The sequence below is a fragment of the Pyrus communis genome, chromosome 3 (assembly GCF_041283825.1).
Source record: "Pyrus communis isolate YQ-2024b chromosome 3, ASM4128382v1, whole genome shotgun sequence".
Taxonomy (NCBI): Eukaryota; Viridiplantae; Streptophyta; class Magnoliopsida; order Rosales; family Rosaceae; genus Pyrus; species Pyrus communis.
In genome coordinates, this window is record NC_142567.1 from 8,556,362 (window position 1) to 8,581,511 (window position 25,150).

A 25,150-nucleotide genomic window follows, 5' to 3' on the forward strand; every position below is an offset into this window, starting at 1 on the left:
GGGAATTGAACTTCTCTAGGGCTAATAAATTTGTGGGATGTTTCATGAGTTAGAATAAAATTTTGATACATTTGATTTGACGCCTTATTACGACTTCGCTTTGTTGCTTTGAGTTGTAAACCATTTTCTTCATGATTTAGGAATGAACAATAGGAATAAAACAACTACGACGCTAATTCAGAAAACTTCATGAAATATCGTAAGTAATATGGATTAGTTTTATATTTGTTCGGTGTTTACAAGTAGATTACGTTCCGCTATTGCCGCTACTTCGCATATTCATATGTCATGCTTATCTTTAAGAAAATTATATTGCTCAACCAAATTCAGGCTTGTGGGAAACGGTTGTCGAGTATACGGCTACTCGTATGATCGCAATCTTCCTTGTAACAGTCATACGTGCCTTCTTTATTGTTTCCGGATCTAAGTTGAGGAAGGTGGAAACTTCGCAACGTCGTATTGCTCAACATTCTTAAAAAACGGTGTTGAAATAATGAAAGACTCTTGATTGACTCTTTTTGAAATTTTGATTCAAGTTGGTATGCACATACCACAGTTTGTAAAAGGGTACATTCTACACACCTCCGCATCTTTTTTTTGTTTTTAATCTTTTTTTTTAATGTCTGTATAACCAAAACTAAAATATTTGTTGAACCATTCGACATTTATCATGGACACTACAACAACTCGTTAATGTTACATTCAAGCGTGTGGGACCCGAGTATTGTGCCATATGCGCTAGGGTGCGATATTATATTTGTGCTAAAATGAGTCTACCAAGAAATGGGGGTTCATTTTGTTAATTTATTGTACTTCAATGATCCTTCGCTTCTTAACAAATTTATTCTCGTAGATCACATTTTCCTTTTGCTATAGTAGGAATAATAATGCTCGAGAAATGCTTTTGTCTATTTACAGTAGAACCATTAAGGCTAGTCACGTTCTTTGTCCTGCTTGTCGTATCTTTTACATGCAATGATAGTCACTAGCACGACAAGCGCGCAAGTTCAGTTCACAGTTTTCGCAACTCTATTGTAATAAACTAGTCAACCAGTTAAATTGCAAATAAGTAAAACTTGTGCCAAATAATAAATAGCTATGTGACTGTTGATATTTAAATAATTTATGGGAACTTGTAAGTTGCGTTTATCATACCAAATAAATACCAAATTTAGAAACTCTTGTACTTTATACCTCACACCAATAAATACGTTGCTAAAGTAGTTTTAAAGGAAAATGCGTTTCTCATGATACGAATGACTCCCACCTTTGCCTCATCCATTATAAGTTTAGTACTCCTTGCGTCAAAGTTCAACAACATCTAAGGTTCATTTTCTGAGAAAATCAAAAGTTACGCATTCTTTCCACCATTATGGCAGGACTAAACATGTTTCCAATTGTGGTCATTTTGCTTGTGGTGAGTGGTACACTTCCAACGTGGGCGCATTTGGATGACTCACCTGCCGTGGTTGAGTGCAAAAAACATTTCAGCATAAAGTATGCATTCGACGTGTACAACTATATTTTCACAGGGAAGAAAATTGGTGACGGTAGTTGCCGGGCTCTTGTGGCGTTGGGAAGACCGTGCCATAATGTTTTTGTGAACAACACTTTTACTTATGAACACACCGGGAACAGAACCACCATTCAAGCCAGGGCTGACCGAGTATTTAATCATTGTGTAATTGTAAATTGCGTCCCACCTCCTTCTTCTCTATCTTAAACAGGGAATTGAACTGCTCTAGGGCTAATAAATTTGTGGGATGTTTCATGAGTTAGAATAAAATTTTGATATATTTGATTTGACGCCTTATTACGACTTCGCTGTGTTGGTTTGAGTTGTAAACCATTTTCTTCATGATTGAGGAATGAACAATAGGAATAAAACAACTACGACGCTAATTCAGAAAACTTCATGAAATATCTTAAGTAATATGGATTAGTTTTATATTTGTTCGGTGTTTACAAGTACATTACGTTCCGCTATTGCCGCTACATCTCATATTGATATGTCATGCTTATCTTTAAGAAAATTATATTGCTCGACCAAATTCAGGTTTGTGGGAAACGGTTGTCGAGTATACGACTACACGTATGATCGCAATCTTCCTTGTAACAGTCATACGTGCCTTCTTTATTGTTTCCGGATCTAAGTTGAGAAAGATGGAAACTTCGCAATGTCGTATTGCTCAACATTCTTAAAAAACGGTGCTGAAATAATGAAAGACTCTTCATTGACTCTTTTTAAAATTTTGATTCAAGTTGTTATGCACATACCACAGTTTGTAAAAATGTACATTCTACACACCTCCGCATCTTTTTTTTGTTTTTAATCTTTTTTTTTTATCTGAATAACCAAAACTAAAATATTTGTTGAACCATTAGACATTTATCATGGACACAACAGCAACTCATTATTGTTAGATTCAAGCGTGTGGGACGCGAGTATTGTGCCATATGCGCTAGGATGCGATATTATATTTGTGCTAAAATGAGTTTACGAAGAAAGGGGGGTTCATTTTGTTAATCTATTGTACGTCAATGATCCTTCGTTTCTTAACAAGTTTATTCTCGTAGATCACATTTTCATTTTCCTATGGTAGGATTAATAATGCTCGAGAAATGCTTTTGTGTATTTACAGTAGAACCATTAAGGCTAGTCACGTTCTTTGTCCTGCTTGTCGTATCTTTTACACGCAATGATAGTCACTAGCACGACAAGCGCGCAAGTTCAGTTCATAGTTTTCGCAACTCTATTGTAATAAACTAGTCAACCAGTTAAATTGCAAATAAGTAAAACTTGTGCCAAATAATAAATAGCTATGTGACTGTTGATATTTAAATAATTTATGGGAACTTGTAAGTTGCGTTTATCATACTTTATACCACACACCAATAAATACGTTGCTAAAGTAGTTTTAAAGGAAAATGCGTTTCTCATGATACGAATGAGTCCCACCTTTGCCTCATCCATTATAAGTGTAGTACTCCTTGCGTCAAAGTTCAACAACATCTAAGGTTCATTTTCTGAGAAAATCAAAAGTTACGCATTCTTTCCACCATTATGGCAGGAGTAAACATGTTTCCAATTGTGGTCATTTTGCTTGTGGTGAGTGGTACACTTCCAACATGGGCGCATTTGGATGACTCACCTGCCGTGGTTGAGTGCAAAAAACATTTCAGCATAAAGTATGCATTCGACGTGTACAACTATATTTTCAAAGGGAAGAAAATTGGTGACGGTAGTTGCCGGGCTCTTGTGGCATTGGGAAGACCATACCATAATGTTTTTGTGAACAACACTTTTACTTATGAACACACCGGGAACAGAACCACCATTCAAGCCAGGGCTGACCGAGTATTTAATCATTGTGTAATTGTAAATTCCGTCCCACCTCCTTCTTCTCTATCTTAAACAGGGAATTGAACTGCTCTAGGGCTAATAAATTTGTGGGATGTTTCATGAGTTAGAATAAAATTTTGATATATTTGATTTGACGCCTTATTACGACTTCGCTTTGTTGCTTTGAGTTGTAAACCATTTTCTTCATGATTGAGGAATGAACAATAGGAATAAAACAACTACGACGCTCATTCAGAAAACTTCATGAAATATCGTAAGTAATATGGATTAGTTTTATATTTGTTCGGTGTTTACAAGTGCATTACGTTCCGCTATTACCGCTACATCGCATATTGATATGTCATGCTTATCTTTAAGAAAATTATATTGCTCGACCAAATTCAGGCTTGTGGGAAACGGTTGTCGAGTATACGGCTACTCGTATGATCGCAATCTTCCGTGTAACAGTCATACGTGCCTTCTTTATTGTTTCCGGATCTAAGTTGAGAAAGGTGGAAACTGTGGAATGCACATACCACAGTTTGTAATAGTGTACATTCTACACACCTCCGCATCCTTTTTTTGTTTTTAATCTTTTTTTTTTTTGTCTGAATTACCAAAACTAAAATATTTGTTGAAGCATTCGACATTTATCAGGGACACAACAACAACTCGTTAATGTTACATTCAAGCATGTGGGACGTGAGTATTGTGCCATTTGCGCTAGGGTGCGATATTATATTTGTGCTAAAATGAGTTTACCAAGAAAGGGGGGTTCATTTTGTTAATCTATTGTACTTCAGTGATCCTTCGCTTCTTAACAAATTTATTCTGGTAGATCACATTTTCCTTTTGCTATAGTAGGAATAATAATGCTGGAGAAATGCTTTTGTCTATTTACAGTAGAACCATTCAGGCTAGTCACGTTCTTTGTCCTTCATGTCGAATCTTTTACACGCAATGATAGTCACTAGCACGACAAGCGCGCAAGTTCAGTTTACAGTTTTTGCAACTCTATTGTAATAAACTAGTCAACCAGTTATATTGCAAATAAGTACAACTTGTGCCAAATAATAAATAGCTATGTGACTGTTGATATTTAAATAATTTATGGGAACTTGTAAGTTGCGTTTATCATACCAAATAAATTCCAAATTTAGAAACTCTTGTACTTTATACCTCACACCAATAAATACGTTGCTAAAGTAGTTTTAAAGGAAAATGCGTTTCTCATGATACGAATGACTCCCACCTTTGCCTCATCCATTATAAGTGTAGTACTCCTTGCGTCAAAGTTCAACAACATCTAAGGTTCATTTTCTGAAAAAATCAAAAGTTACGCATTCTTTCCACCATTATGGCAGGAGTAAACATGTTTCCAATTGCGGTCATTTTGCTTGTGGTGAGTGGTACACTTCCAGCGTGGGCGCATTTGGATGACTCACCTGCCGTGGTTGAGTGCAAAAACCATTTCAGCATAAAGTATGCATTCGACGTGTACAACTATATTTTCAAAGGGAAGAAAATTGGTGACGGTAGTTGCCGGGCTCTTGTGGCGTTGGGAAGACCGTGCCATAATGTTTTTGTGAACAACACTTTTACTTATGAACACACCGGGAACAGAACCACCATTCAAGCCAGGGCTGACCGAGTATTTAATCATTGTGTAATTGTAAATTCCGTCCCACCTCCTTCTTCTCTATCTTAAACAGGGAATTGAACTTCTCTAGGGCTAATAAATTTGTGGGATGTTTCATGAGTTAGAATAAAATTTTGATATATTTGATTTGACGCCTTATTACGACTTCGCTGTGTTGGCTTGAGTTGTAAACCATTTTCTTCATGATTGAGGAATGAACAATAGGAATAAAACAACTACGACGCTAATTCAGAAAACTTCATGAAATATCTTAAGTAATATGGATTAGTTTTATATTTGTTCGGTGTTCACAAGTACATTACGTTCCGCTATTGCCGCTACATCGGATATTGATATGTCATGCTTATCTTTAAGAAAATTATATTGCTCGACCAAATTCAGGTTTGTGGGAAACGGTTGTCGAGTATACGGCTACACGTATGATCGCAATCTTCCTTGTAACAGTCATACGTGCCTTCTTTATTGTTTCCGGATCTAAGTTGAGAAAGGTGGAAACTTCGCAATGTCGTATTGCTCAACATTCTTAAAAAACGGTGCTGAAATAATGAAAGACTCTTGATTGACTCTTTTTAAAATTTTGATACAAGTTGTTATGCACATACCACAGTTTGTAAAAATGTACAATCTTCACACCTCCGCATCTTTTTTTTGTTTTTAATCTTTTTTTTTTTTTGTCTGAATAACCAAAACTAAAATATTTGTTGAACCATTAGACATTTATCATGGACACAACGACAACTCATTATTGTTAGATTCAAGCGTGTGGGACGCGAGTATTGTGCCATATGCGCTAGGGTGCGATATTATATTTGTGCTAAAATGAGTTTACGAAGAAAGGGGGGTTCATTTTGTTAATCTATTGTACTTCAATGATCCTTCGCTTCTTAACAAGTTTATTCTCGTAGATCACATTTTTCTTTTCCTATGGTAGGATTAATAATGCTCGAGAAATGCTTTTGTGTATTTACAGTAGAACCATTAAGGCTAGTCACGTTCTTTGTCCTGCTTGTCGTATCTTTTACACGCAATGATAGTCACTAGCACGACAAGCGCGCAAGTTCAGTTCACAGTTTTCGCAACTCTATTGTAATAAACTAGTCAACCAGTTAAATTGCAAATAAGTAAAACTTTTGCCAAATAATAAATAGCTATGTGACTGTTGATATTTAAATAATTTATGGGAAGTTGTAAGTTGCGTTTATCATACCAAATAAATTCCAAATTTAGAAACTCTTGTACTTTATACCTCACACCAATAAATACGTTGCTAAAGTAGTTTTAAAGGAAAATGCGTTTCTCATGATACGAATGACTCCGACCTTTGCCTCATCCATTATAAGTGTAGTACTCCTTGCGTCAAAGTTCAACAACATCTAAGGTTCATTTTCTGAGAAAATCAAAAGTTACGCATTCTTTCCACCATTATGGCAAGAGTAAACATTTTTCCAATTGTGGTCATTTTGCTTGTGGTGAGTGGTACACTTCCAACGTGGGCGCATTTGGATGACTCACCTGCCGTGGTTGAGTGCAAAAAACATTTCAGCATAAAGTATGCATTCGACGTGTACAACTATATTTTCAAAGGGAAGAAAATTGGTGACGGTAGTTGCCGGGCTCTTGTGGCGTTGGGAAGACCGTGCCATAATGTTTTTGTGAACAACACTTTTACTTATGAACACACCGGGAACAGAACCACCATTCAAGCCAGGGCTGACCGAGTATTTAATCATTGTGTAATTGTAAATTCCGTCCCACCTCCTTCTTCTCTATCTTAAACAGGGAATTGAACTTCTCTAGGGCTAATAAATTTGTGGGATGTTTCATGAGTTAGAATAAAATTTTGGTATATTTGATTTGACGCCTTATTACGACGTCGGTGTGTTGGTTTGAGTTGTAAACCTTTTTCTTCATGATTGAGGAACGAACAATAGCAATAAAACAACTACGACGCAAATTCAGAAAACTTCATGAAATATCTTAAGTAATATGGATTAGTTTTATATTTGTTCGGTGTTTATAAGTACATTACGTTCCGCTATTGCTGCTACATCGCATATTGATATGTCATGCTTATCTTTAAGAAAATTATATTGCTCGACCAAATTCAGGCTTGTGGGAAACGGTTGTCGAGCATACGGCTACACGTATGATCTCAATCTTCCTTGTAACAGTCATACGTGCCTTCTTTATTGTTTCCGGATCTAAGTTGAGAAAGGTGGAAACTTCGCAATGTAGTATTGCTCAACATTCTTAAAAAACGGTGCTGAAATAATGAAAGACTCTTGATTGACTCTTTTTAAAATTTTGATTCAAGTTGGTATGCACATACCACAGTTTGTAAAAGGGTACATTCTACACACCTCCGCATCTTTTTTTTGTTTTTAATCTTTTTTTTTTTTGTCTGTATAACCAAAACTAATATATTTGTTCAACCATTCGACATTTATCATGGACACTACAGCAACTCGGTAATGTTACATTCAAGCGTGTGGGACCCGAGTATTGTGCCATATGTGCTAGGGTGCGATATTATATTTGTGCTAAAATGAGTCTACCAAGAAATGGGGGTTCATTTTGTTAATTTATTGTACTTCAATGATCCTTCGCTTCTTAACAAATTTATTCTCGTAGATCACATTTTCCTTTTGCTATAGTAGGAATAATAATGCTCGAGAAATGCTTTTGTCTATTTACAGTAGAACCATTAAGGCTAGTCACGTTCTTTGTCCTGCTTGTCGTATCTTTTACATGCAATGATAGTCACTAGCACGACAAGCGCGCAAGTTCAGTTCACTGTTTTCGCAACTCTATTGTAATAAACTAGTCAACCAGTTAAATTGCAAATAAGTAAAACTTGTGCCAAATAATAAATAGCTATGTGACTGTTGATATTTAAATAATTTATGGGAACTTGTAAGTTGCGTTTATCATACCAAATAAATACCAAATTTAGAAACTCTTGTACTTTATACCTCACACCAATAAATACGTTGCTAAAGTAGTTTTAAAGGAAAATGCGTTTCTCATGATACGAATGACTCCGACCTTTGCCTCATCCATTATAAGTGTAGTACTCCTTGCGTCAAAGTTCAACAACATCTAAGGTTCATTTTCTGAGAAAATCAAAAGTTACGCATTCTTTCCACCATTATGGCAAGAGTAAACATTTTTCCAATTGTGGTCATTTTGCTTGTGGTGAGTGGTACACTTCCAACGTGGGCGCATTTGGATGACTCACCTGCCGTGGTTGAGTGCAAAAAACATTTCAGCATAAAGTATGCATTCGACGTGTACAACTATATTTTCAAAGGGAAGAAAATTGGTGACGGTAGTTGCCGGGCTCTTGTGGCGTTGGGAAGACCGTGCCATAATGTTTTTGTGAACAACACTTTTACTTATGAACACACCGGGAACAGAACCACCATTCAAGCCAGGGCTGACCGAGTATTTAATCATTGTGTAATTGTAAATTCCGTCCCACCTCCTTCTTCTCTATCTTAAACAGGGAATTGAACTTCTCTAGGGCTAATAAATTTGTGGGATGTTTCATGAGTTAGAATAAAATTTTGGTATATTTGATTTGACGCCTTATTACGACGTCGGTGTGTTGGTTTGAGTTGTAAACCTTTTTCTTCATGATTGAGGAACGAACAATAGCAATAAAACAACTACGACGCAAATTCAGAAAACTTCATGAAATATCTTAAGTAATATGGATTAGTTTTATATTTGTTCGGTGTTTATAAGTACATTACGTTCCGCTATTGCTGCTACATCGCATATTGATATGTCATGCTTATCTTTAAGAAAATTATATTGCTCGACCAAATTCAGGCTTGTGGGAAACGGTTGTCGAGCATACGGCTACACGTATGATCTCAATCTTCCTTGTAACAGTCATACGTGCCTTCTTTATTGTTTCCGGATCTAAGTTGAGAAAGGTGGAAACTTCGCAATGTAGTATTGCTCAACATTCTTAAAAAACGGTGCTGAAATAATGAAAGACTCTTGATTGACTCTTTTTAAAATTTTGATTCAAGTTGGTATGCACATACCACAGTTTGTAAAAGGGTACATTCTACACACCTCCGCATCTTTTTTTTGTTTTTAATCTTTTTTTTTTTTGTCTGTATAACCAAAACTAATATATTTGTTCAACCATTCGACATTTATCATGGACACTACAGCAACTCGGTAATGTTACATTCAAGCGTGTGGGACCCGAGTATTGTGCCATATGTGCTAGGGTGCGATATTATATTTGTGCTAAAATGAGTCTACCAAGAAATGGGGGTTCATTTTGTTAATTTATTGTACTTCAATGATCCTTCGCTTCTTAACAAATTTATTCTCGTAGATCACATTTTCCTTTTGCTATAGTAGGAATAATAATGCTCGAGAAATGCTTTTGTCTATTTACAGTAGAACCATTAAGGCTAGTCACGTTCTTTGTCCTGCTTGTCGTATCTTTTACATGCAATGATAGTCACTAGCACGACAAGCGCGCAAGTTCAGTTCACTGTTTTCGCAACTCTATTGTAATAAACTAGTCAACCAGTTAAATTGCAAATAAGTAAAACTTGTGCCAAATAATAAATAGCTATGTGACTGTTGATATTTAAATAATTTATGGGAACTTGTAAGTTGCGTTTATCATACCAAATAAATACCAAATTTAGAAACTCTTGTACTTTATACCTCACACCAATAAATACGTTGCTAAAGTAGTTTTAAAGGAAAATGCGTTTCTCATGATACGAATGACTCCGACCTTTGCCTCATCCATTATAAGTGTAGTACTCCTTGCGTCAAAGTTCAACAACATCTAAGGTTCATTTTCTGAGAAAATCAAAAGTTACGCATTCTTTCCACCATTATGGCAAGAGTAAACATTTTTCCAATTGTGGTCATTTTGCTTGTGGTGAGTGGTACACTTCCAACGTGGGCGCATTTGGATGACTCACCTGCCGTGGTTGAGTGCAAAAAACATTTCAGCATAAAGTATGCATTCGACGTGTACAACTATATTTTCAAAGGGAAGAAAATTGGTGACGGTAGTTGCCGGGCTCTTGTGGCGTTGGGAAGACCGTGCCATAATGTTTTTGTGAACAACACTTTTACTTATGAACACACCGGGAACAGAACCACCATTCAAGCCAGGGCTGACCGAGTATTTAATCATTGTGTAATTGTAAATTCCGTCCCACCTCCTTCTTCTCTATCTTAAACAGGGAATTGAACTTCTCTAGGGCTAATAAATTTGTGGGATGTTTCATGAGTTAGAATAAAATTTTGGTATATTTGATTTGACGCCTTATTACGACGTCGGTGTGTTGGTTTGAGTTGTAAACCTTTTTCTTCATGATTGAGGAACGAACAATAGCAATAAAACAACTACGACGCAAATTCAGAAAACTTCATGAAATATCTTAAGTAATATGGATTAGTTTTATATTTGTTCGGTGTTTATAAGTACATTACGTTCCGCTATTGCTGCTACATCGCATATTGATATGTCATGCTTATCTTTAAGAAAATTATATTGCTCGACCAAATTCAGGCTTGTGGGAAACGGTTGTCGAGCATACGGCTACACGTATGATCGCAATCTTCCTTGTAACAGTCATACGTGCCTTCTTTATTGTTTCCGGATCTAAGTTGAGAAAGGTGGAAACTTCGCAATGTAGTATTGCTCAACATTCTTAAAAAACGGTGCTGAAATAATGAAAGACTCTTGATTGACTCTTTTTAAAATTTTGATTCAAGTTGGTATGCACATACCACAGTTTGTAAAAGGGTACATTCTACACACCTCCGCATCTTTTTTTTGTTTTTAATCTTTTTTTTTTTTGTCTGTATAACCAAAACTAATATATTTGTTCAACCATTCGACATTTATCATGGACACTACAGCAACTCGGTAATGTTACATTCAAGCGTGTGGGACCCGAGTATTGTGCCATATGTGCTAGGGTGCGATATTATATTTGTGCTAAAATGAGTCTACCAAGAAATGGGGGTTCATTTTGTTAATTTATTGTACTTCAATGATCCTTCGCTTCTTAACAAATTTATTCTCGTAGATCACATTTTCCTTTTGCTATAGTAGGAATAATAATGCTCGAGAAATGCTTTTGTCTATTTACAGTAGAACCATTAAGGCTAGTCACGTTCTTTGTCCTGCTTGTCGTATCTTTTACATGCAATGATAGTCACTAGCACGACAAGCGCGCAAGTTCAGTTCACTGTTTTCGCAACTCTATTGTAATAAACTAGTCAACCAGTTAAATTGCAAATAAGTAAAACTTGTGCCAAATAATAAATAGCTATGTGACTGTTGATATTTAAATAATTTATGGGAACTTGTAAGTTGCGTTTATCATACCAAATAAATACCAAATTTAGAAACTCTTGTACTTTATACCTCACACCAATAAATACGTTGCTAAAGTAGTTTTAAAGGAAAATGCGTTTCTCATGATACGAATGACTCCCACCTTTGCCTCATCCATTATAAGTGTAGTACTCCTTGCGTCAAAGTTCAACAACATCTAAGGTTCATTTTCTGAAAAAATCAAAAGTTACGCATTCTTTCCACCATTATGGCAGGAGTAAACATGTTTCCAATTGTGGTCATTTTGCTTGTGGTGAGTGGTACACTTCCAACGTGGGCGCATTTGGATGACTCACCTGCCGTGGTTGAGTGCAAAAAACATTTCAGCATAAAGTATGCATTCGACGTGTACAACTATATTTTCAAAGGGAAGAAAATTGGTGACGGTAGTTGCCGGGCCCTTGTGGCGTTGGGAAGACCGTGCCATAATGTTTTTGTGAACAACACTTTTACTTATGAACACACCGGGAACAGAACCACCATTCAAGCCAGGGCTGACCGAGTATTTAATCATTGTGTAATTGTAAATTCCGTCCCACCTCCTTCTTCTCTATCTTAAACAGGGAATTGAACTTCTCTAGGGCTAATAAATTTGTGGGATGTTTCATGAGTTCGAATAAAATTTTGATATATTTGATTTGACGCCTTATTACGACTTCGCTGTGTTGGCTTGAGTTGTAAACCATTTTCTTCATGATTGAGGAATGAACAATAGGAATAAAACAACTACGACGCTAATTCAGAAAATTCATGAAATATCTTAAGTAATATGGATTAGTTTTATATTTGTTCGGTGTTCACAAGTACATTACGTTCCGCTATTGCCGCTACATCGGATATTGATATGTCATGCTTATCTTTAAGAAAATTATATTGCTCGACCAAATTCAGGTTTGTGGGAAACAGTTGTCGAGTATACGGCTACACGTATGATCGCAATTTTCCTTGTAACAGTCATACGTGCCTTCTTTATTGTTTCCGGATCTAAGTTGAGAAAGGTGGAAACTTCGCAATGTCGTATTGCTCAACATTCTTAAAAAACGGTGCTGAAATAATGAAAGACTCTTGATTGACTCTTTTTAAAATTTTGATACATGTTGTTATGCACATACCACAGTTTGTAAAAATGTACATTCTAAACACCTCCGCATCTTTTTTTTGTTTTTAATCTTTTTTTTTTTTGTCTGAATAACCAAAACTAAAATATTTGTTGAACCATTAGACATTTATCATGGACACAACAGCAACTCATTATTGTTAGATTCAAGCGTGTGGGACGCGAGTATTGTGCCATATGCGCTAGGGTGCGATATTATATTTGTGCTAAAATGAGTTTACGAAGAAAGGGGGGTTCATTTTGTTAATCTATTGTACTTCAATGATCCTTCGATTCTTAACAAGTTTATTCTCGTAGATCACATTTTCCTTTTCCTATGGTAGGATTAATAATGCTCGAGAAATGCTTTTGTATATTTACAGTAGAACCATTAAGGCTAGTCACGTTCTTTGTCCTGCTTGTCGTATCTTTTACACGCAATGATAGTCACTAGCACGACAAGCGCGCAAGTTCAGTTCACAGTTTTCGCAACTCAATTGTAATAAACTAGTCAACCAGTTAAATTGCAAATAAGTAAAACTTTTGCCAAATAATAAATAGCTATGTGACTGTTGATATTTAAATATTTTATGGGAACTTGTAAGTTGCGTTTATCATACCAAATAAATTCCAAATTTAGAAACTCTTGTACTTTATACCTCACACCAATAAATACGTTGCTAAAGTAGTTTTAAAGGAAAATGCGTTTCTCATGATACGAATGACTCCGACCTTTGCCTCATCCATTATAAGTGTAGTACTCCTTGCGTCAAAGTTCAACAACATCTAAGGTTCATTTTCTGAGAAAATCAAAAGTTACGCATTCTTTCCACCATTATGGCAAGAGTAAACATTTTTCCAATTGTGGTCATTTTGTTTGTGGTGAGTGGTACACTTCCAACGTGGGCGCATTTGGATGACTCACCTGCCGTGGTTGTGTGCAAAAAACATTTCAGCATAAAGTATGCATTCGACGTGTACAACTATATTTTCAAAGGGAAGAAAATTGGTGACGGTAGTTGCCGGGCTCTTGTGGCGTTGGGAAGACCGTGCCATAATGTTTTTGTGAACAACACTTTTACTTATGAACACACCGGGAACAGAACCACCATTCAAGCCAGGGCTGACCGAGTATTTAATCATTGTGTAATTGTAAATTCTGTCCCACCTCCTTCTTCTCTATCTTAAACAGGGAATTGAACTTCTCTAGGGCTAATAAATTTGTGGGATGTTTCATGAGTTAGAATAAAATTTTGGTATATTTGATTTGACGCCTTATTACGACTTCGCTTTGTTGCTTTGAGTTGTAAACCTTTTTCTTCATGATTGAGGAATGAACAATAGCAATAAAACAACTACCACGCTAATTCAGAAAACTTCATGAAATATCGTAAGTAATATGGATTAGTTTTATATTTGTTCAGTGTTTACAAGTACATTACGTTCCGCTAGTTCCGCTACATCGCATATTGATATGTCATGCTTATCTTTAAGAAAATTATATGGCGCGACCAAATTCAAGCTTGTGGGAAACGGTTGTCGAGTATATGGCTACTCGTATGATCGCAATCTTCCTTGTAATAGTCATACGTGCCTTCTTTATTGTTTCCGGATCTAAGTTGAGAAAGGTGGAAACTTCGCAATATCGTATTGCTCAACATTCTTAAAAAACGATGCGGAAATAATGAAAGAATCTTGATTGACTCTTTTTAAAATTTTGATTCAAGTTGTTATGCACATACCACAGTTTGTAAAAGTGTACATTCTACACACCTCCGCATCTTTTTTTTGTTTTTAATCTTTTTTTTTTTTGCCTGAATAACCAAAACTAAAGTATTTGTTGAACCATTCGACATTTATCATGGACACAACAACAACTCGCTAATGTTACATTCAAGCGTGTGGGACGCGTGTGTTGTGCCATATGCCCTTGGGTGCGATATTATATTTGTGCTAAAATGAGTTTACCAAGAAAGGGGGGTACATTTTGTTAATCTATTGTACTTCAATGATCCTTCGCTTCTTAACAAATTTATTCTCATAGATCACATTTTCATTTTGCTATAGTAGGAATAATAATGCTCGAGAAATGCTTTTGTCTATTTACAGCAGAACTATTAAGGCCAATCATTTTCTTTTTCCTGCTTGTCGTATCTTTTACACGCAATGATAGTCACTAACACGACAAGCGCTTAAGTTCAGTTCACAGTTTTCGCAATTCTATTGTAATAAACTAGTCACTCAATTTAATTGCAAATAAGTAAAACTTTTGCCAAATAATCAATAGCTATGTGACTGTTGATATTTAAATAATTTATGGGAACTGGTAAGTTGTGTTTAACGTACCAAATAAATACCAAATTTAGAAACTCTTGTACTTGATACCTCACACCAATAAATACGTTGCTAAATTAGTTTTAAAGGAAAATGCGTTTCTCATGATACGAATGGCTCCCACCTTTGCCTCATCCATTATAAGTGTAGTACTCCTTGCGTCAAAGTTCAACAACATCTAAGGTTCATTTTCTGAGAAAATCAAAAGTTACGCATTCTTTCCACCATTATGGCAGGAGTAAACATGTTTCCAATTGTGGTCATTTTGCTTGTGGTGAGTGGTACACTTCCAACGTGGGCGCATTTGGATGACTCACCTGCCGTGGTTGAGTGCAAAAAACATTTCAGCATAAAGTATGCATTCGACGTGTACAACTATATTTTCAAAGGGAAGAAAATTGGTGACGGTAGTTGCCGGGCTCTTGTGGCGTTGGGAAGACCGTGACATAATGTTTTTGTGAACAACACTTTTACTTATGAACACACCGGGAACAGAACCACCATTCAAGCCAGGGCTGACCAAGTATTTAATCATTGTGTAATTGTAAATTCCGTCCCACCTCCTTCTTCTCTATCTTAAACAGGGAATTGAACTTCTGTAGGGCTAATAAATTTGTGGGATGTTTCATGAGTTAGAATAAAATTTTGGTATAATTGATTTGATGCCTTATTACGACTTCGCTTTGTTGGTTTGAGTTGTAAACCATTTTCTTCATGATTGAGGAATGAACAATAGCAATAAAACAACTACCACGCTAATTCAAAAAACTTCATGAAATATCGTAAGTAATATGGATTAGTTTTATATTTGTTCAGTGTTTACAAGTACATTACGTTCCGCTATTGCCCCTACATCGCATATTGATATGTCATGCTTATCTTTAAGAAAATTATATTGCTCGACCAAATTCAAGCTTGTGGGAAACTGTTGTCGAGTATATGGCTACTCGTTTGATCGCAATCTTCCTTGTAACAGTCATACGTGCCTTCTTTATTGTTTCCGAATCTAAGTTGAGAAAGGTGGAAACTTCGCAATATCGTATTGCTCAACATTCTTAAAAAACGATGCGGAAATAATGAAAGAATCTTGATTGACTCTTTTTAAAATTTTGTTTCAAGTTGTTATGCACATACCACAGTTTGTAAAAGTGTTCATTCTTGATGCGAATATTTATACGCACACAAATTAAACCCTCTTTTTGTCCATTGTAGTATAAGTATATAAGTAGGGATCGTTCTGGACCGGGGATTAGGAGGGATTGTTAATCACTTGGATTTGACTCAAAAACGTAAAAACACAATATAAAACACTATACTAGACTCAAAGAATGCAAAACTAAACTTTAAAACACTAAGACAAACCAAAGACTCAAAATGCTTTAAAAACACAAACTAAATTGATTTCTAACTAAATTGAATAATAAAGTAAAGGGGGATTGAGTTTTGGACGAAATTAAACTAAATGCACATATTCTAATTAAAACAGATTGTAAAAAAAACGAAATTGATGAAATAGAATGATGAGAAACTAGTTAGAGGGTTCCTTATCCACACATGAACATATGCATATAATTTGATTCCCAGTTATGACTTCAACAAACGATGAATGACAATGCTCCAAGTTAATTAGGTCCGCTTAAATTAACTTTCAGATTTCCCTAGATTCATTGAATTGAATGGAATACGCATTACAACCAAATTATTCCTAATCAAAGTCCCTAACTATGGAATACACATGATAGAGACATTCAACAAAGATCATTAAGTTCAACGGAAATCATAAACATCGACTAGGCATTCATAACTATGGAATACGCATGTTAATCCAGCCTAGGGTTTACTAAACATAATCGTGACTAGCGATTTTTACTACTCATGAATATAAGTTCATAACGATTAGGTGAAATTCCCTTATATCCTAGCATCAAGTTTAGGCATGCAAATTAAGTGTCAACCCTCAACCCACATACATAAACAAGTTCTTAATCAAAACAAAAAAGTAAACCACATCTAAAGTTCATGAATTCATAACTGGAGTAAATCAAATCATAATCAACATATGTCCATGGCTTCAAATTCGCCTATAACTGAAAAGAAATTAGTTCCACATGTTTAACATAATTGAACAACAAGTTAAATTAAACATGAAAACAAAAACAAAAGAAGAAAGAACTCCAAAAGTTGCAGATTGTAAAGATGAATTTGATGGAATTGAATGGATGAATGCTAGCTAAGGGGTTCATCTCCACACATGTTACACTTGCATAATAAAATGATTTCCAATTGCTTTTCAATAAACCATGAATTCTCAACACCCCAAGTTAACCGTGATGCACTAATTAACCTTCAAATCTTCCTAACGTTATTGAATTGGATGATTGCATACGACAACCCAAAACATTCCCCACAAGTCCCCTACATGATTGCATAATAGAGATACAAGCAAGAATCATTACGCTCTATGAAAATTATAAGTGTTGACGAGGCATTCGTTACTATGATTGCATGAAACTTATGCCAAGAATTCGTTTAACGCGATTGTTTATAAGCAACCTCCACTACTTGTGAATATAAGTTCGTAACTATTAGGTGAAACTCACTTATATTCTAGCGTCATATTCATGCATGAAAATTAAGCGTGCACTCTCAATAAACATACATAAATAAGTTATCAATCAAACAGTTAAACAAATTGAATCCACAACTTATGAAACGCAATTAGAAGTAATCAAATCAAAATGCAAGCATAAACATATATTTCGAATCCCCCCCTAGCCAAGGGGGGTTTAGTTCCTCATACGTACAAAACAAAGAGAATTGACATTAAACATTGAATTCAAAGGAAAAGAAACACCTAAACATTCCAACAACTCAAACTTGAATTGTATGAACGTTTAGGCCCGCTTCTCTTCCTCTTTGTTGTAGCACAAGGTCTAAGGATAGTTTGATGGTGTGAATGGTTTGGGGAGTGGTGAAAATGGAAGGGGGAGGCCACGGAAATGGTAAGTTTTTGGTGTGTGAATGAAGATGGTGGTCATGGCCTTAAGGGATGGATTTGATGTGTGAATGAAGATGGTGTTTGGATTAGTAGGGAAATGGGTGCTGTTTTGCACGGCACAAAGGCTCTCTTTGGTGAATTTCTGAATATATGGAAGAGTGTATGGGAATGTGGCTGCAATGGATGCTTATTTATAGGTGAAAAAGAGGGAATATGACAGCTAGGAGGTTGGTGGAAATCTGGAAATGCAAAGGGGAATGCATGTGGCTGCTTTGTGTGAATGATTATGGGTGCATGTGCATGTGCTTTGACAGCTAGGTTGAATTAATTAAAGGGAGTGCATGTGGCTTGGCTGGAATGAATGGAATGCAATCTGAAATGGGATGGGAGTGCACGGCAAAGGGTGAATGGGTGATGTGTGATTGAATGATTAAAGTGCATGTGGGTGGAAATGCATGTGGAATGGCTGATTGTTTATGATGATGTGCATGGCAAGGTTGGAGAAATGATTATGGATGCATGTGTTGAATGATTTCTTGGTGAGGGATGTGGAGTGGCTGGAATGATGAAAGAATAAAGGGTGCATGTGGGTTGGAAATGTGGCTGCAATGATGAGAAATTATGCACGGCAAAGGAGAATATGAATGCATGTGGCTGATTTAAAGAATAGGAATGCATGTGATTAAAGAGTGGGAGATGGAATGGGATGCACGGCAATGTTGTTGTTGGTGTGTTATGCATGGCATGGTTGGGAAGGAATAAGTGCATGTGGCTGAGATGGTTTGATGAATGAATGTGTTTAAATGGTTTAAAACAGGAAACAAAGCCCTTCCTTGCATGGCAAGGAAGGGAGACACAAGGAAACACACGACATTGTCCTAAGGTTGCAAGGAATGTTGTTTTTGTGTTCTAAAATGCGTAGGAGTCTTCAATGATGCTCAAACATGAGGTCTTTTAGGATTTAACTTTCCTACTTCAAGTCTTCAATTTCGTCCATCCTCTTGGCTCCAAGCATATGATATCCAATCCAATCTCTAATTTGCTCCAAAAGGCTCCAAAAGGCATCCTTTTGCATACTTTGCCCTTAGAACCTGAAAACACACAAAAGAAGCATAAAGGACTAAAATAACTAACGAAACATAACGTAAATGCACGAGAACAAGCCATTTAAGTCGCATGAATATGCTCCTATCAATTCTACACACCTCCGCATCTTTTTTTTTACTTTTAATCTTTTTTTTTTGTCTGCATAACCAAAACTACAAAATTTGTTGAACAATTCGACATTTATCATGGTCCCAACTGCATCTCGTTAATGTTACATTCAAGCGTGTGGTACACGAGTTTTGTGCGATATGCCCTACGGTGCGATATTATATTTGTGCTAAAATGAGTTTACCAAGAAAGGGGGGTACATTTTGTTAATCTATTGTACTTCAATGATCCTTCGCTTCTTAACAAATTTATTCTCATAGATCACATTTTCATTTTGCCATGGTAGGAATAATAATGCTCGAGAAATGCTTTTGTCTATTTACAGCAGAACTATTAAGGCCAATCATTTTCTTTTTCCTGCTTGTCGTATCTTTTACACGCAATGATAGTCACTAACACGACAAGAGCTTAAGTTCAGTTCACAGTTTTCGCAATTCTATTGTAATAAACTAATCAATCAATTTAATTGCAAATAAGTAAAACTTTTGCCAAATAATCAATAGCTATGTGACTGTTGATATTTAAATAATTTATGGGAACTTGTAAGTTGTGTTTAACGTACCAAATAAATACCACATTTAGAAACTCTTGTACTTGATACCTCACACCAATAAATACGTTGCTAAATTAGTTTTAAAGGAAAATGCGTTTCTCATGCTACGAATGGCTCCCACCTTTCCCTCATCCATTATAAGTGTAGTATTCCTTGCGTCAAAGTTCAACAACATCTAAGGTTCATTTTCTGAGAAAATCAAAAGTTACGCATCCTTTCCACCATTATGGCAGGAGTAAACATGTTTCCAATTGTGGTCATTTTGCTTGTCGTGAGTGGTACACTTCCAACGTGGGCACATCTGGATGACTCACCTGCCGTGGTTGAGTGCAAAAAACATTTCAGCATAAAGTATGCATTCGACGTGTACAACTATATTTTCAAAGGGAAGAAAATTGGTGACGGTAGTTGCCGGGCTCTTGTGGCGTTGGGAAGACCGTGCCATAATGTTTTTGTGAACAACACTTTTACTTATGAACACACCGGGAACAGAACCACCATTCAAGCCAGGGCTGACCGAGTATTTAATCATTGTGTAATTGTAAATTCCGTCCCACCTCCTTCTTCTCTATCTTAAACAGGGAATTGAACTTTTCTAGGGCTAATAAATTTGTGGGATGTTTCATGAGTTAGAATAAAATTTTGATATATTTGATTTGACGCCTTATTACGACTTTGCTTTGTTGCTTTGAGTTGTAAACCATTTTCTTCATGATTGAGGAATGAACAATAGGAATAAAACAACTACGACGCTAATTCAGAAAACTTCATGAAATATCGCAAGTAATATGGATTAGTTTTATATTTGTTCGGTGTTTACAAGTACATTACGTTCCGCTATTGCCGCTACATCGCATATTGATATGTCATGCTTATCTTTAAGAAAATTATATTGCTCGACCAAATTCAGGCTTGTGGGAAACGGTTGTCGAGTATACGGCTACTCGTATGATCGCAATCTTCCTTGTAACAGTCATATGTGCCTTCTTTATTGTTTCCGGATCTAAGTTCAGAAAGGTGGAAACTGTGGTATGCACATACCACAGTTTGTAATAGTGTACATTCTACACACCTTCGCATCCTTTTTTTGTTTTTAATTTTTTTTTTTTTGTCTGAATAACCAAAACTAAAATATTTGTTGAACCGTTCGACATTTATCATGGACACAACAACAACTCGTTAATGTTACATTCAAGCGTGTGGGACGCGAGTATTGTGCCATATGCGCTAGGCTGCGATATTATATTTGTGCTAAAATGAGTTTACCAAGAAATGGGGGTTCATTTTGTTAATCTATTGTACTTCAATGATCCTTCGCTTCTTAACAAATTTATTCTCGTAGATCACATTTTCCTTTTGCTATTGTAGGAATAATAATGCTCGAGAAATGCTTTTGTCTATTTACAGTAGAACCATTAAGGCTAGTCACGTTCTTTGTCCTTCTTGTCGAATCTTTTACACGCATTGATAGTCACTAGCACGACATGCGCGCAAGTTCAGTTCACAGTTTTCGCTACTCTATTGTAATAAACTAGTCAACCAGTTAAATTGCAAATAAGTAAAACTTGTGCCAAATAATAAATAGCTATGTGACTGTTGATATTTAAATAATTTATGGGAACTTGTAAGTTGCGTTTATCATACCAAATAAATTCCAAATTTAGAAACTCTTGTACTTTATACCTCACACGAATAAATACGTTGCTAAAGTAGTTTTAAAGGAAAATGCGTTTCTCATGATACGAATGACTCCCACCTTTGCCTCATCCATTATACGTGTAGTACTCCTTGCATCAAAGTTCAACAACCTCTAAGGTTCATTTTCTGAGAAAATCAAAAGTTACGCATTCTTTCCACCATTATGGCAAGAGTAAACATGTTTCCAATTGTGGTCATTTTGCTTGTGGTTAGTGGTACACTTCCAACGTGGGCGCATTTGGATGACTCACCTGCCGTGGTTGAGTGCAAAAAACATTTCAGCATAAAGTATGCATTCGACGTGTACAACTATATTTTCGAAGGGAAGAAAATTGGTGATGGTAGTTGCCGGGCTCTTGTGGCGTTGGGAAGACCGTGCCATAATGTTTTTGTGAACAACACTTTTACTTATGAACACACCGGGAACAGAACCACCATTCAAGCCAGGGCTGACCGAGTATTTAATCATTGTGTAATTGTAAATTCCGTCCCACCTCCTTCTTCTCTATCTTAAACAGGGAATTGAAATTCTCTAGGGCTAATAAATTTGTGGGATGTTTCATGAGTTAGAATAAAATTTTGATATATTTGATTTGACGCCTTATTACGACTTCGCTTTGTTGCTTTGAGTTGTAAACCATTTTCTTCATGATTGAGGAATGAACAATAGGAATAAAACAACTACGACGCTAATTCAGAAAACTTCATGAAATATCGTAAGTAATATGGATTAGTTTTATATTTGTTCGGTGTTTACAAGTACATTACTTTCCGCTATTGCCGCTACATCGCATATTGATATGTCATGCTTACCTTTAAGAAAATTATATTGCTCGACCAAATTCAGGCTTGTGGGAAACGGTTGTCGAGTATACGGCTATTCGTATGATCGCAATCTTCCTTGTAACAGTCATACGTGCCTTCTTTATTGTTTCCGGATCTAAGTTGAGAAAGGTGGAAACTTCGCAACGTCGTATTGTTCAACATTCTTAAAAAACGGTGCTGAAATAATGAAAGACTCTTGATTGACTCTTTTTAAAATTTTGATTCAAGTTGGTATGCACATACCACAGTTTGTAAAAGGGTACATTCTACACACCTCCGCATCTTTTTTTTGTTTGTAATCTTCTTTTTTTTGTCTGAATAACCAAAACTAAAATATTTGTTGAACCATTCGACATTTATCATGGACACAACAGCAAGTCGTTAATGTTACATTCAAGCGTGTGGGACACGAGTATTGTGCCATATGCGCTAGGGTGCGATATTATATTTGTGCTAAAATGAGTCTACCAAGAAATGGGGGTTCATTTTGTTAATCTATTGTACTTCAATGATCCTTCGCTTCTTAACAAATTTATTCTCGTAGATCACATTTTCATTTTGCTATAGTAGGAATAATAATCTCGAAAAATGCTTTTGTCTATTTACAGTAGAACCATTAAGGCTTGTCACGTTCTTTGTCCTGCTTGTCGTATCTTTTACATGAAATGATAGTCATTAGCACGACAAGCGCGCAAGTTCAGTTCACAGTTTTCGCAACTCTATTGTAATAAACTAGTCAACCAGATAAATTGCAAATAAGTAAAACTTGTGCCAAATAATAAATAGCTATGTGACTGTTGATATTTAAATAATTTATGGGAACTTGTAAGTTGCGTTTATCAAACCAAATAAATACCAAATTTAGAAACTCTTGTACTTTATACCTCACACGAATAAATACGTTGCTAAAGTAGTTTTAAAGGAAAATGCGTTTCTCATGATACGAATGACACCCACCTTTGCCTCATCCATTATAAGTGTAGTACTCCTTGCGTCAAAGTTCAACAACATCTAAGGTTCATTTTCTGAGAAAATCAAAAGTTACGCATTCTTTCCACCATTATGGCAGGAGAAAACATGTTTCCAATTGTGGTCATTTTGCTTGTGGTGAGTGGTACACTACCAACGTGGGCGCATTTGGATGACTCACCTGCCGTGGTTGAGTGCAAAAAACATTTCAGCATAAAGTATGCATTTGACGTGTACAACTATATTTTCAAAGGGAAGAAAATTGGTGACGGTAGTTGCCGGGCTCTTTTGTCGTTGGGAAGACCGTGCCATAATGTTTTTGTGAACAACACTTTTACTTATGAACACACCGGGAACAGAACCACCATTCAAGCCAGGGCTGACCGAGTATTTAATCATTGTGTAATTGTAAATTCCGTCCCGCCTCCTTCTTCCCTATCTTAAACAGGGAATTGAACTTCTGTAGGGCTAATAAATTTGTGGGATGTTTCATGAGTTAGAATAAAATTTTGGTATATTTGATTTGATGCCTTATTACGACTTCGCTTTGTTTCTTTGAGTTGTAAGCCTTTTTCTTCATGATTGAGGAATGAACAATAGCAATAAAACAACTGCCACGCTAATTCAGAAAAATTCATGAAATATCGTAAGTAATATGGATTAGTTTTATATTTGTTCCGTGTTTACAAGTACATTACGTTCCGCTATTGCCGCTACATCGCATATTGATATGTCATGCTTATCTTTAAGAAAATTATATTGGTCAACCAAATTCAGGCTTGTGGGAAACTGTTGTCGAGTATATGGCTACTCGTATGATCGCAATCTTCCTTGTAACACTCATACGTTCATTCTTTATTGTTTCTGGATCTAAGTTGAGAAAGGTGGAAATTTCACATTGTCGTATTGCTCAATATTCTTAAAAAACGATGCTGAAATAATGAAAGAATCTTGATTGACCCTTTTTAAAATTTTGATTCAAGTTGTTATGCACATACCACAGTTTGTAAAAGTGTTCGTTCTACACACCTCCGCATCTTGTTTTTTACTTTTATTCTTTTTTTTTTTGTCTGAATAACCAAAACTAAAATATTTGTTGAACAATTCGACATTTATCATGAACCCAACTGCATCTCCTTAATGTTACATTCAAGCGTGTGGTACACGAGTTTTGTGCGATATGCCCTAGGGTGCGATATTATATTTGTGCTAAAATGAGTTTACCAAGAAAGGGGGTACATTTTGTTAATCTATTGCACTTCAATGATCCTTCGCTTCTTAACAAATTTATTCTCATAGATCACATTTTTATTTTGCTATAGTAGGAATAATAATGCTCGAGAAATGCTTTTGTCTATTTACAGCAGAACTATTAAGGCCAATCATTTTCTTTTTCCTGCTTGTCGTATGTTTTACACGCAATGATAGTCACTAACATGACAAGCTCTTAAGTTCATTTATAGTTTTCGCAATTCTATTGTAATAAACTAGTCAATCAATTTAATTGCAAATAAGTAAAACTTTTTCCGAACAATAAATGGCTATGTGACTGTTGATATTTAAATAATTTATGGGAACTTGTAAGTTGTGTTTAACGTACCAAATAAATACCAAATTTAGAAACTCTTGCACTTGATACCTCACACCAATAAATACGTTGCTAAAGTAGTTTTAAAGGAAAATGCGTTTCTCATGATACGAATGACTCCCACCTTTGCCTCATCCATTATAAATGTAGTACTCCTTGCGTCAAAGTTCAACAACATCTAAGGTTCATTTTCTGAGAAAATCAAAGGTTACGCATTCTTTCCACCATTATGGCAGGAGTAAACATGTTTCCAATTGTGGTCATTTTGCTTGTGGTGAGTGGTACACTTCCAACGTGGGCGCATTTGGATGACTCACCTGCCGTGGTTGAGTGCAAAAAGCATTTCAGCGTAAAGTATGCATTCGACGTGTACAACTATATTTTCAAAGGGAAGAAAATTGGTGATGGCAGTTGCCGGGCTCTTGTGGCGTTGGGAAGACCGTGCCATAATGTTTTTGTGAACAACACTTTTACTTA